Raw genomic sequence first — 14,005 nt, forward strand, 5'->3', positions numbered from 1 at the left:
ACTAGAGTTTCAGGGCACATCGCAGTAGATGCATGACAATTGAATGGGGGAGGAGACGGATGATGGCACAGAAAATGAATTTTGGTTTAGGGTGTGTGAAAGAGACAGTAAAGCTTCCACACACACGGAGGAAAGAGAAATCTTGACATGCCGAAGTAGTTAAAATGGAAAATATTTAGGCATACCACGAGGCATGTAACAACAATGTGCTAACCGGCATAGGTTAACAGCAGGATCCACAGGCATATCTAGAATTGAATCAATGTATGTATGTGCTTGTGTGTATACATACATATATAATTTTTTAACTGATCATCATTCAATTATTTTATTGACGCAGACACAGAAAAAATCCTTAGAGCCATTATACAGCTTCAGTAAAAATTAACTTTCCTAGCCATCTATCATGGGTCTCTCTATTCATATTGTTCTCCAATGTGGTGATGCTCAGTCATACCCTCCCAGCTCAGGATTTTCAGTTGTGGGGTTTCCCTCTGAATAAAGCAATGTGATGGTGTGCTATAAGGCAGGAAATCCTGAATTCTGGCCTCCTGGCCTATTGCCTTGCTCTTCCAATGTTCCTGGATAACACCCCTACCTCATTTTCCAGGTGCTTTTTGCCCTTTTCTTCCTTTCTTCCTGCCTACTGTATTTCCTCCTCCTAGTCTCAGCATTTCTCTGTTAAGATCCTACGTAGTTACTCCTGCCCCCAAAGTCCTCATTGCCCTGTTTCAAAGGCAAGTCCCACAGCCCATCCTGATCCCTTTTCTTACCCAGGGCCTCTAGTGTGGCCATTCCCTTTTACATTTTTCTTTACTGATTTTTCAAGAGTTTGAACTAGGGGTCCGAACAACTCCCCCCCGCATAACACCTCTCAATCAACATCTAAGGGTCTTCTGTCTCTTAGAATGAAATGTGTATGTCATTATTATAGGGGTTGTTTGTCCCCTTTTCAGTGAAACACTCCCCCCCCCCCGCTTTTTTTTTCAGAAAGAGAGCATGAGAGGGGAGAAGGTCACAGGGAGAAGCAGACTCCCTATGGAGCTGGGAGCCCGGTGGGAAACTCCATCCCAGGACTCTGGAATCATGACTTGAGCCAAAGGTAGTCGCTTCACCAAGTGAGCCTCCCAGGTGCCCGAAACACCATTTTTCTCCCTTTTGGGAACTACCTCTTCCTAACTCCATGTGCTCCTAAAAGGACCATCACCCATACTGCCATGCCTAGCCACAAGGGGAGGACATCTGATCCATATGTGAACTTCCCATGTTTCAATCATGAGACCCAAGTTATGTGAACCTGAGTCTTCAATGAAACTGAGCCACTGGAGTTTATGGGTAATATATATTCTATTATATGGGCTGTTGCCAAGATAGGGGAACGTGAGTTCACTGGGCACCTTCCCTACAGGTTGGCAAGAGGACATTCATGCACAAAGAAGCCAAGCAAGACAGGCAAAACTGAGCATAGTCAAGAGATAGAACTGTGTCTGTGTTGTTTCAAGTTGGCCCCATTCCTAGGCTTATAATTTCATAAACCAGAAATTCTCTTTGCTTAATCTATGAGTTAGTTTTGTCTTAAATATGGTAAGAGTCTTGAACACAACATCACATTCATATAACTGACTGTCTAATTTACCTGTGTCATTCTCTAGCACTTGTGTAACTCTAGCACTAACGCTGGCCAGTTCTTCAGGGGCAAGTACTCCCACATAGCTAAACTACTTTATAGGTAAATAGTTTCTTTAGTGAATGGTACCTCTTCTCTACCTAGTTCCAACAAAGTTGACTAACACTCTCAGGAGACACTCAGGCTCTCCTGCCACCTGTTGTACACAGCCAATCTTGGTGTGGGTAACAGCTATACCTCCAAAAACAGAAACTTAGCATAATAATAATAGATCTAATTTATTGAGGGCCCCCTTTGTGCTGATTATAGTGCTCAACACCATATATAATCTTCACAATATTATATGAGGTGGATGTTCTTCTTTCCTTTTTATGGAAGAGGAGATTGTAGGTCAAAGTGGCCAATTACCCAATCCAGTTAAAGAGTGGACAAGTGACAAACTGAGAATTCCAATTCAGATCTATTAGTACAAAGCCTCTGCTCTTTTGGGGGGACAGTATTCAATACCACGAGAGTTTTCTTTTCTTTTCTTTTTTTTAAAGATTTTATTAATTTTTTGACAGACAGAGAGAGAGATCACAAGGCAGAGAGGCAGGCAGAGAGAGGAGGAAGCAGGCTCCCCGCTGAGGAGAGAGCCTGATGCGGGGCTCGATCCCAGGACCCTGAGATCATGACCTGAGCTGAAGGCAGGGGTTTAACCCACTGAGCCACCCAGGTGCCCCCCACGAGAGTTTTCTATCAGAAATACTAAAAATTCTAATAGGCCCCAAAGGTGGAAGTGTTGACTTTAAGACATGATAGCCCCAGTGATTCCAGCACTTCAGTCACTTTTAGAAGTAATCAGCTAACTGAACAACTTGAAAATCCACAGGACTGTTACCATTATACTTATATAAGAAATCTTAATTCTGCTCTCTGAGCTGACTAGAAAGAACTGAAAGCGGCGAAATGAAGTGTCACGGTTGCTCTTCCTGATGTGTGGGCACGCTGTCTCCCTCCACCATGCATCAGTGCCACCACAGCTGCCCTGGTAGCAGTCAGCAGTATCTCAAGTATGCACCCAATTCTTACAGGAAAAAAACCCTTTGCCAGTTAATTAAGACAGAATAGTTACTAATACTGCTTAATGAATTTTAAATAACCAACCAATATGCGATACCTTCTCAAAAGGGAAAAAAAAAAATCAAAACACAATGATCTATTGTTTATTGGCAAATGCAAACCTAAACTTTTATTGATCCTCCTGGTAGAATTAAAAAAAAAAAAAAAAAAAGCCAAATTAACCCAGAGAAGTTGTTTACAGGCTAGAGAACCCTGAGAATTTATGAGAGTCACGGATAACATAAAAGTGTCTTAAAGATATTTGTAAGTCATAAACTACTTTAAAGGGAGTTAGGTTGACCAGAAAACTTTAGACGATGAGAAGCACGGCCAGCCATGAGAAGGATCACCTGGATGATGGTGCAGAGCTCACTGCAAGCAGGCCCACACAGATCCTTGGGGTACCAGACCTGGAAAGGACCTCAGAGGCCCCTGAGTACCCTCGTTTTATAATGAGGAGAAAGAAAGGAGCCCAAGAGTAAGTGTCAAAGCCAAACTCCAAGTCTGGAGCCCTGTCTGAGATCTTGCCAGAGACACAGCTTGGAAGGTGTGGAGCGCTACGAGCAAATATCACCTCCAACTTTTGACCGTTTCATATCTGGACAATCTTTCATCTGGGGTGGGAAAACTCACAGCAAGAGTCCACTGCCGAGTACAGTCAAGATGAGCACAAGACAGAAGGGTCTGGAGAGAGCAGATTCCTACCATATGATCACACACCTAATGGTCAGAGAGAGAAAAATGGTAAAGAGAGAGAGAAATGGTGAGCGAGATAGAGAGGCAAAGACAAAGAAGGAGGGAGCATGAATGGTCCCTCTACCTGAGGATAATGCAGACCTGTGTTTGTACCTAACTCTGAGCCAGACACAGGGCCTGGCACTTTACCTGCACCAGCTCACTGGATCATGATAACCAGTGAAGGGACTTAAGGAATTCCACCACCTGATTCCCACCTCCTGAATAGGAGGCTCCAAGGGACCACACTTCCCCAGCTCTCAGGAAAACTCAAATTCCAGAGATTTACTCAGAGTCCACATCTCAAAGGCCTTCTTTTAAAGTGCCTGTACCCACGGTGTGAGAACAAGTCTGACACTTCAGTGTGAATTAGTTTATCACAATGTTTGGACGTGACAGAGGAAGCCTAGGAATTCACAAAAGGCATTAATGAAAAACGAGAACGTACCACGTGTCATGTGCATGCTAAGTGCTTTACAAATATTTTAATCTAACAACAGTCTAAGGCAAGGTTTCCCATTATTGACATTTGCGCAGAATGGTTCTTTGCTCTGGGGGCTATCCTGTACATCACAGGATCTGTATCTGCAGACCATCCCTGGCCTCTATCACTGCTCTCTACTTACTCCTTTCTTCAGTGAAGAACTAAAAAACTCTGGGTACTGCCAAATGTCCTCTGGGCAGCAAAATCACCTCTAGTTGAGAACTACTGTTCCAAGGTAAGTAGTATTCTTATTTTATGGTAAGAAAATGGAATTCCACAAATTTGACTAATTTGCTCATGAGTCACAAAGCTAGTAAAAGGTGAAACTAGGATTTGATTTTTGGTAGATCTGACTCCCAAGACTATTACTTGTTCCACGGTTATACTCTGATGCTCCTATGAAACGCTGCTTCTCTGAAAGGAGCTTACTGGGCAGAAACAATCCTTCCATTCACAGTAAGTTCCAAAAGAGACCAAATGAAAGGAAGTGAAGAAAACTGAGTTGCCTTTTCACCTTTCATAAAATGGAAAAAACACTTCATCTCCACCAGGCTATCTTCAGATAACAGAGTAAGATTTTCACAATTTAGCAGCTCTGTCTGAACATGTTATCTCTGCTAATTGGCCACTGGTTCATTACTGTTCCTTTCACTAGGATTTCAAAATGGGACAATGGTGGTTCTACCCAAAGACTTTCCCCACACAGCTACAGCCTATATTAATAATCATGTAAGGATAAGAAACGAAGTTAAATTGAGTGTTTAGTACATTCCAAGTGTTGTTCTATACTTTCCTTGCAGAATCTCATTTGAGATTTAAAACACCCCTATGGAGTAGGCTCTACTGTTACATTTTACAGAAGAGCTAACTAAGGGATAGAGCTGGTAAACAACTAACCTCAATCTTCAAGAGACAAGCTGAGATGCAGGCTTGGAGTTTCCATCATAACAAGTCAGGCAGTAATTAAAACTCCGTGGTTTAGAACTTGGGCTTTAGAATCAAAGACACCACAATGGGGCACAACTCTGCTGGTGACTTGCAGTTTCCTCATCTATAAATGTTAGATATAACAGTACTTCTTTTGTAGGAGGATGAGAATTAAATGCTATTTGTCCACAGCATGCCTACAGTGCCTAGAATATATTCAATGCCCATCGAATAATGTTTTTTTTTTTAAAGAAAAATTTAAATTTTTATCTTGATACCTAAATTGGCAATGTTGATAGCAGTCACAGTCATGAAATACTTAAAAGGTAATTTCAATAATGGTAACCAGATAGGTAACTTCTTATTTCTTCTGCTTTTCTTTGTTTTCCTATTACATAACCCAGATCTCTGCTTTCTAGTGTCATTATGGGCTCTTTACCAAAGCATTGATCCCGTTTGCACAGACTGATAATATTTAGGAAAACATCACTGAAGAACAATTAGTAGGTAAGCTCTCATCCCATCCGCCGCCCCCCCCCCCCCAATAGCTCTGGGGCAAGAATTGCCGTCTGTGAGCTGCAGTGACTCTAAGGGCAGTAAGAATTCCTGAAAGAGGGTAAATTCTCGAAAGAGGATAAAACAGTAATGATAGTTCACTGTTACACCTTTATATATGATTTTCCTGTTTCTTTTTTTAAGATTTTAGTTATTAGAGAGAAAGAGTTTGTGTGAAAGAAAGACTGCACATGAGCAGGGGGAGGGGCAGAGGGAGAGGGAGAAAGAATATCAGATTCCCTGCTAAATGCAGAACCCAACCTGGGGCTCATAACCCTGAGATCATGACCTGAGCCAAAATCAAGAACCCAGTGCTCAACTGACTGAGGCACCCAGGCACCCCTTCCTGTTTCTCTTAAGTCATAGTAATTACACACAAATGCACAACCTCATAAAATTGCCCAACTCACTCTTCCGTGATGGGGAGAAACATCCTTTAATCACAGAGCCCCCCCCCCCAAATCATGGAACCCACCATTACCTCCATGGTTAATTCACTTAAAACAGTCTTTGAAGTGGTTTGACAGGTATATCCAATATAAATGAAAGCAAAAGCTACCAACATTAATTGGCACTAATGACTTTCAGACAGCAAGGGATGGAAAACAATTCTCCCTCTGATAATCATAGGGAAATTAGGCTGAAAGAGATCTGAATTCTACATTTCTTGGTCTCTGGTTATTAAATATATTCCCTCTTCTTAACTGATAATCAGATCTGCAACAACACATTCTTAATTGTTTACAGATGGAGTGGCCAGTTGACAACTCCAGAAAAGGTAACATTTAAGCAGAGACCCAGCGTCCAAAAGAATCCAGCCTGTGAAGATCATGTAGCTGTCATTATAGGCAAAAGGAGCTTTGAATGCAAAGGTCCTGAGGTCGGAATAAGATGGCATGTACAGAGAACAGAAAGGAAGTCTGCATGGCTTGAATGTGGTGAGAGAGGAGGAAGTATAGAAAATGAGGTTAGAGAAACAGACTGGGACCAAACCCAGTAGGACTGCAAAGGCTACAATCAAGAGTTAGGGTTTTATACCAGGGCATTAAGATGGATGGGTTTTTGTTTTGTTTTTAGAAGACTTCTTTATTTGAGAGAGAGAGAGTGAATGAGAGAGCCCACGAGAAGGGGCAGAGGGAGAGGGAGAACCAGGCTTCCCAATGAGCAGGGAGCCCAATTTGGGACTTTATCCCAGGACCAGGGATCATGACCTGAGCTGAAGGCAGACACCTAACCAACTGAGCCACCCAGGTGTCTCAGGATAGATGATTTTAACAGAGGAATTACACGACTTTAATTCATCTTTATTACAAGCTTACTCTTCTTGTTCTCTAGAGGAGGGATTATTGGTGAGCAAGAATGGAGGTAGGGAAGCCAGTTAGGAGGCTATTCCAGAGTCCAGGCAAAAGGTAACAGTGACTTCTAGGAGTAGAGGTAGAGACCAAGTACTCTATGACATACATTTCTTTATTCTCACTTTACAGCTTGGGAAAGTGAGGCTCAGGAAAGCAAAGGGTCTAAGCTGGGTATAAGAGCAGAGAATTTTTCTGTTTATAAATTCAGTTCTTCCCCATTATGCCATGATTATGTCAGTAAAGACATCCCAATCCATGGATTGTTGAAATCTTTCACAAGCAATCTGTTTTTGACAGAAGATGTTCTCACTGTCTCTAGCCCTATCTTGTGTATCAGAAGACTTCCTTGGTTAGTCCTTCAGCTGATCCGCACCTGCTGGGGTTATTTGATTGACTTCACAAACGGGGAGCCTGGAGTTTAATTCTACAATCAGGAATCATTATATTGTTTGTAAACAATGACAGACTATGATAAATATGCATTCTGGTTAATTACTTCCTTCCCATGTGCCATCTTCACTTTCTCATTTCCATCATCCTGTCACATCTGAGTACCTGATTGTGCGTTCCCTACCAGAGGCAGAGAGAGAATAGCTGCAAACACATTGAAATGCAGGAAGACAGCTCTGCATCCTCTGGGTTGTCAGAAACAGAAGCAAAACCTGGAGTTCAAACACCAATGAAAATTAACAGATTTCAACATGTTCGGCTTTATATTATTCCTTTGGTTTGTGCATTTTTATTCAAGAAACAGGGTTCCTAATATATTTCCATTATATCCCAGCCCATGAAGCTGGATTAGTTAAAAAAAAAAAAAAAAAAAAAAAAAAACAGTGAACCAAATTGCATTAGCATCCAAGACATTCTGCATCTTTCTTTTTCCTTTCCTTTCCTTTTTTTTTTTTTTTTTAACAGCAGGACCAAGTAGTAGTTAGTAAACATTTTAGGACAGGGTTCCTTCATCTACAGAATAACAGCCTCTGCAGCAGAATTCTTGGAACAGAGGAAGAAGTTTCCATATGGTTTATTAAATACCAACAATTCACATATGGTAGAGTATAGGTGCTGTGTAAATCAAGTGGCAGATTCACATGGTAGTGAAGAGCCTGGGCTGTGACATCAGATAGATCCCAGTACCAATCACACTTCTACTTACCACTCACGTGACTTGTGCAAGTGCCAAACCTCAGTTTGCTCACCTGGAAAACGGGAGCCATGGCAGTACCTGCCTCATGAGGTTGAGAAGTAAATGCAGAGTACTTTCCTTGGTGTTTGGCCCCTGAACTAAACATATTTGTCATTGTTGTTACCAGTTATTATTATTATTATTACAGATAATATATTAGCAATATATATTATTACTAACTATAAGTAATTAATAACTACCGACCTATTATTACTAATTATTACAGATTATTCCTTAATCTGTTTCCCTCATGTAAAGAGAATGAATTATACATACAATATTAGTTTTCTTTACCCATCAATAGGGCTGACCCTTGACCCAGTCCTACTCTACTGAACAGAAGTCCCACTGAACTTCCCCACAGATGAGAAGATGGCTGGCCTTGAGCAAAGGTGCCTCTGTTACATGGGAAGGTGGCATGCCATACTAGCTATGGTATGAGACTTGTGTCCCAGGCCCTTATCTGTCCCAAGCCCTACTGAGTTCTATAACTTTGGCCAAATTCCTAAAATCCCCGTATTTTTCTCATTCCTACTTTTGACAGTATTATTACCCTCCTTACACCTTGCTAGGTTCTTTCTCTCAAATGAGGATATTCATGAATATATTTTACAAAATTATAATAATATCAGCATATAAATTTGAGGGAAAATTTGTATCTTTGGTGTTACCATCATTCTGACTGTCAGTCTTCAGGTTGGTCTCATTGGCACTGGATTAGTCTCCCTAGCAGGACGGGAAATTCTTGACCTGGTATTTGAACCTCTCCTTAAACTAGTCTCCTTCCGCTGTCCATATTTACTCCTTAGTAAAATACTCATTGACAACTCACATTGTCCTGCTGACTGGGTACTTCATCAGGGAAGAGTTAGCGTAGTTGTACCTCTTCAGAAAGTCTTCTGATTTCTACCATAACCAACCCTGGTGGCCCTAGAAACTGAGTTACTGACCTCTCTTCTGTCCTCTCACTTTTCACCTGGGCACATCTCTCTTGCACTTACAGCACCATGTTGTACTCTCTGAGTGGACCCTACATCAAACTCAGGGGCCCTCACCAACAGGGGCCATCCTCATTCATCTTCTATGCCCAAGGAAGAGCAAAATATTTGGCATATACCACCACCCCACACTGGTCACTTGAGTGAGCAAATAAATGAAACACCTTTTCATCAATGAGGCTATATGACCACAGATTCATTACATATTTATTATATTTAAACACATACTGTCTAGCAATCATCACCTTTTCATTACAAGTTTGTATTTCATATGAGCGCAACTTCATTTGTTTTCCCGATTACGTCACTGGCAGCTTAAACTTTTCGTCTACAGTTATGTACATTTTATTCAGAAAATTTCTGTATTCTCCTTCTCTCTGATCTTTAGAGACCACTTATGAATAAAAACAGTTTGTATAGCATAAAGTATAAGAGAATGTTGAGGTAAAGACAATTTTAAAGAGTCAAACTTTTCAAATATTCATCGTTACAGTTATTGTAAGAGGTTGATTTTCTTGTTTGTTTTTACATGTGCCAGGAAAAAAGAGATGTGGTGTAGTCTCAAAGACAGTGTTGCCAATGTGAATTCAAAAGCCTAGATCTACCCAGCTAAAAATGTATCACTCAAAAATATATTCCCCAGTTAAATGAAATCATTGAATCACGCATTAAGGAAAATGAATAGTAAGCCTGAGATCATGGCAATTTACCTTCCTCAACTGAATGAAAAACAGGCAGAAGTAGTCTGATACCAAATTGCACCGTAATATGCCCCTAGTCTGTGTGTGTGTGTGTGTGTGTCTGTGTATGCGCGCGCGTGTGTGTGTGTGTAGGGGGAGGAAATGATGGGAGAGTCATATCACAAAGTGACAGAGCAAGTCAGAGAGGAAAAAAAGTACATATTGAGTTTTCAGTTATAGTTAATTTTAGTTAAAAGCATGCAGATCTTATCTTTTAAGCTAAAGTTTTAGTAATAAAGGTAACAAAAGAGTACATTATTCTCATGCTATCCCTCTTGTTCAAAATCCCAGCAAAATTATACTTTCTTTTTGTGTGTGGAAATGGAAATATATAAATAATTTAAAATAATGAAAATATATAAGGAATTTAAAATTGAATGTATATGAAGACTTATATTTGCCTTCTTATTTTTATTTTTTTATCACTACAAGCCTGGTTTATTTAGTTGAGATTCAAAATTGCAACATTTGTTCTGTCCTGAAGGGACAAGTACCACCATCATCAACATTAATTAAAATACTAATAAATACAGATAATATTAGAAGTTATCTACAGTTATGATTGAAGGAGTATAAAGCAGCCTGAAATACCATCTCAAAATATCTTATTCAATCTGCTTATATCAGAGTGAAAGCATGGGTTTTGTATCATGTCTTGTGATGGCATATGTACCTTTTCAGTTATACCTAGAGAAAATGCTTAAGTTCTAAAACTGCAATCATGTTCCTATTACTTGAAGATGACATGTGTACTATATATGAACTGCTATGGATAGAAGATCATGCAAGTTTGGTACAATCTGAAAATGGCATACTATGAGACATGGCAATGGCTTACAGTTTATCTTTGAATCAAGATGACATTTTTAACACATGTAAACACTTTAATGTTGGGCATAGGTTTCCCTTCTGTGATGCTGTTGAAGGAGAATCAGGCATGGACTCAGGGCACCAACACAACTGTACATGGAGAACTGTACCTGTATTCAGATATTCTTAGAGTGAGTCACTCCCAATTTACGGAAGTCCCTTCCTTAAAAATCATAGGCTGAGAAAGCCTCCACTTCAGTGTTTAACCACTCTCTTTGAACATTGCTATGTTCAAATAATTGCTATCATTGCTATCCTACTTAGAAACATTCTTTCTCCTTCCTTCACCTTGTTACTAATCTTCAAACCACTATAATCCCTTGCTCCCCCACTAAACCATCCTCCCACTTCAACTCTCTCCATCACACTACGGGTTCAATTGATCCTGCCTTCATGCCACTGCTCAGCCAGAGGGTTGAGCAAGACGTAGGATAAGAGGTAGGACATGCCTCCAGGCCCCACAGCAAACTCATTTATTCTCTGACTCTTCCCTTCTCTTGGTCTCCAAATTATCTACCACCGTGATCTCTACCATAGTAATAGAATATTCTAATATCTAGTAAAATTAGGTACTACTACAGAAATTGAATGTGCCTCCCTCTTGCCAAATGGTGCTGGGGAACCACTCCAGTAACCAATTAAGTAAGGAAATGTATTCTGGCTAACCAGGAGGGGGAGTCTCACTTTCCACGGGAGGAAGTCATGTAGAAGGAAGTCATGTAGAAAATTAGATGAGACTCCCCACTTGCCTCTCTCCCATATGCTCCACACTCAGAGGTGTGCACACTCCTTAATGGTGCCATGCTGAAGGAAAGGAGAAGGATCTGCTATAAACTCACATGAAAAAGCTAGGGGAAAGGCCACTCCAGATAGCAAGCAGCCTGTGACCTCTTGGGGCTTTCCAGAACACTAAAGCTTATACCAATCATCCCAAAGCTTAAGACCCCTGATATACTTTAGAATATAAGCTCCATGAGACCAAATGATTTTAATCTTATCCATTGCTATATCCTCAGGGCCGAAATGAATATCTGCCCAAGGTAGACACTAACCCCAAAATACCAACTGAATAAATCAGTGTACTGCACTAATTTTGGTCATTATATATCTCCATCACCACATTCCTACTCTAGGAAACTTCAGGTTGAGTAGCCTTTTATAACTCTAAATATCCCCAAAGGAGTCACCAAATATTTAATGATACCTTCTTTTCTTTGGGGGTAAAACAGAATTAAATAGTAACTTTAACCTTAGTAAGGATAAACAATGATCCGTGTGCACCTTTCTCAGGCATATGTATCCCACATAACTGCAACAAAAGAAATATCCAATATTTCTAAAGGTTGCTTGAAAAATATGCTCAGAAGTTCACCTACTTGCCATGTAATGGTGCTCCTGAAGATCACAGAGAGTGGTACTAGGCACTCAATGTGCCTCAAATGAGGTAACGGAGCTCCAAGTGGATGTTACCCAGAGTGACTAGGAAGGAGGATGAGAATAGGTCACCACCAGCTTGGAGGCAGATGCCTGGTTGTGAACAAAATCCCTGAGGGGATATGGTCCTCAGTCCACAGTCCACATTATCTCAGATATGTGATAAGAAAAAAGAGGAAATCAGAAGCAGATGGTTGAAACTGCTGTGATAACTTCAGAATGTGGTAACCTCCAAATGTATTATAGTGTTGGGATCTATAATAAAAGGGCAGCACAATCATCCCCTGAATGGACTCTATATTTTTTAATGTAGGTCTGTTGTTCTTTGTCTGTTTACTTGTCACTATGAACATCTCTCCATCAAGAGTATGAAGTTCAGGTGTAACACTTTCTTAAAAGGAATCAAAATGTAGTCTAACCCAGAAAAAAGACATATCCCATCATGAAGGGGAAAAGGAAACCCACACACCTAGGACAGCATAGAAAGACAGAAGGAGCTTCCTTCTCAAAATTGAGTTATCAATGAGGGATCTTTATATACAAAAGCCCACGACTTCCACAGAAACTGTAATGATTTTTTTAAAAGCCTCTGATACCAATTAAGACCCCAGCCACAAACTTCAACATTGCTTCTATGAGAAAATATTTTCCAGATTTGATATTTATGTAATTGTCAATACTTGGCCCATATTAAAAATGGGCCCTAAAAACTCCCTAATCTTAAAATGCTGGCTGAAAGAAAAACCAATATTGCCTGGATATTATCATGGCAGATGACAGAGTAGTATTAATAATAACAAGTTTCCTATAAACCACAAGTTAATTTACTCTGTGTCCATATGACCAAAAAAATATATATATATATTAGAAGTTGATACAGGCACCTCTGGTTCTATGAAAACTTTAATTTTATGAAAGATATGGGTAACTTTCTTTAACTTCAGTTTTATTTTTTAAAGATTTATTTATTTTAGAGAAAGAGAGAGTGCACAGCAGGGAGGGGCAGAGGGAGAGGGAGAAAAGAGTCTCAAGCGGACTTTGCACTAAGCCTGATGCAGGGCTCCATATCATGATCCAGAGATCATGATCGATCTGAAATCAAGAGTTGGATGCTTAACTGACTGTACCACCCAGGTGCCCCCTTAACTTCAGTTGTGTGTTTGTTTTTTTAAGATATTTTTAAAACTGAAATACAAAAGCTGGCAATTGTTTGCATGGGGAACTTCCTGAATTCTAAGTTATGTAGCAAAATAATGCACAGCATAAAGATTTAAGATAAGTACAGAGTTGACATATGTGTGTATTGGCTTGGGGTCTACTGATTCACTTTTGACTTCTCCAGCATGGCCAGAACACTAGTTGGAACAATGATGTGTCAATTTATCACTGAAAGAAATCTGAGAGGTCAGTCCTCCTTGATCCCAGTACATATCTCATCCCCATCAGCTGAATTTACTGAGTTTGGTTGGGCTTAATATTACAGGGATAGCTTTTCCAGGAGGTTATACTGGAGTCAGAGGTGGTCACCTCTGAGACCTTACCGAAATTAATTCTTGTAAAGGGTTCGTATAGTTTAGTATCTCAGTCCCAGATTGAGGGTAGGCTAAAACCAGTAGCGTAGGTAGTACTACAGGATATGCTATTAGAATTTTGATGGCAGCACCCCTCCTCTTCTGCCAGAAATACTCCTTTTACTGGCTTTTTAAGAATTCTACCATGATAAAAGTAATAACCCAAACAACAGTTACTCAATACTCAAGAATTTTATTAGTGGATTTTATATAGCTATCATCACATTTTACTCTTCATCCTGTGAAATAAATTATACTTCCTTCCATTTGCCAATTAATAAATTGTGATTCATATTAACTAAGGAAATTTTCCAGGGCTCCCCAATTACTGTGGACTTAGACTGGGAGCTTCTGACACTAAATCCTGTCATCAGTTCTCTTAAGGCATTTTGTTTTTAAGAACAAAATGAGAAAGGTTTGTT

General features: G+C 40.0%; 1 protein-coding gene across 5 annotated transcripts in view; it reads right to left on the reverse strand.

Annotated features, from left to right (window-relative positions):
- Positions 1-14,005, reverse strand: part of KCTD16 (potassium channel tetramerization domain containing 16) — a 305,143-nt gene that overhangs the window by 11,701 nt on the left and 279,437 nt on the right. Inside the window, exon 1 of one of the 5 annotated variants that reach the window (XR_004284018.1) lies at positions 4,845-4,912. The exons of the other annotated variants lie outside the window; for them this stretch is intronic. The gene's annotated coding sequence lies outside the window, so the exon portion shown is untranslated. Of the gene's footprint in view, positions 1-4,844; positions 4,913-14,005 lie in introns of those variants that run through there. 5 annotated transcript variants of the gene reach the window in all.

The sequence above is a fragment of the Mustela erminea genome, chromosome 3 (genome assembly GCF_009829155.1).
Source record: "Mustela erminea isolate mMusErm1 chromosome 3, mMusErm1.Pri, whole genome shotgun sequence".
Taxonomy (NCBI): domain Eukaryota; kingdom Metazoa; phylum Chordata; class Mammalia; order Carnivora; family Mustelidae; genus Mustela; species Mustela erminea.